Here is an 877-nt window from a genome sequence, read left to right as displayed (position 1 = left end):
AAACATACCTTTTACCTAAAAAGCTAAACTACAGCCATATACTAATCTCTATGATTTATGAAAAAACTTCAAAATATCCAAATGTCAGGCTTCGCTGTACAACTGTCAGTTTTAGTCTGACTTTTTATAAAGGGACACTGCAGTATTTAGTACAAGTTCGGATGCACTTTTTTGAACATCTGATGTCTTACAAAAGTAACATCTTGCTAAACTATTATACATCCAAATAACTACAATATCTGAAGAAGCAAGGCTGCTTTTTCAGCCACAAAATACGACAAAAGCAAGGCCTGTTATGATGGTCATGAGGAAGTCTTACAAGCCTCTGAAACTAAAGGCAATTAAGAATGTTACATTTGGTATATTAAAATCTTACCCTCATATCATTTAACAAGCCTTGCTTTTATCTACAAAGATTTTCTATGTACAGTACAGACAGGGTATAGTTCAATCCTCTGCTACTGAGGTAGTTAACCAACCCTTTTAAAAAAGGTTCTGAAAAGAACCACTATCTGGAATGCCTGACTAACCAGCTCTGATGATTACACCTGAAACTGCATATCTGAACACAATTCAAAAGTGATTATTATAAAAAAGACAATCATGATTAACCTTGGTGAGCAGAAATAAAATTTAAGGATACCAACAATGGTATTCATCTATACCACTGCAATAAAATTTTAAATGCACAAATTCAAGAGAATATTTTCAGAAAACCACTGCTGGGATCCTTAATTTAAAAAAACAGGGGAAAAATCTACTTAGAGCAGATTTTTTAAAGAGAAGAACTTTATTCTTTATTAAGATACCATGCTAGAAGTTATGAAGAATTTCTGTTGGAACACATTTGGAAAATAGAGTAGCTTTAGTTTAATAA

At 32.4% G+C, this 877-nt stretch overlaps 1 protein-coding gene across 2 annotated transcripts in view; it reads right to left on the bottom strand.

Moving 5' to 3' along the window:
- Window positions 1–771: 771 nt before the first annotated feature.
- The window catches only part of SYNCRIP (synaptotagmin binding cytoplasmic RNA interacting protein), a 25,452-nt gene continuing 25,346 nt past the window's right edge, over window positions 772–877 (bottom strand). For both annotated transcript variants that reach the window (XM_079780534.1, XM_079780533.1), the window contains exon 12: window positions 772–877. This exon is cut by the window's right edge. The gene's annotated coding sequence lies outside the window, so the exon portion shown is untranslated.

The sequence above is a fragment of the Cnephaeus nilssonii genome (assembly GCF_951640355.1).
Source record: "Cnephaeus nilssonii genome assembly, chromosome: 9".
NCBI lineage: Eukaryota > Metazoa > Chordata > Mammalia > Chiroptera > Vespertilionidae > Cnephaeus > Cnephaeus nilssonii.
The sequence above is the reverse complement of the archived record's forward strand: the minus strand, read 5'-3'. Positions and strand labels throughout refer to the sequence as shown.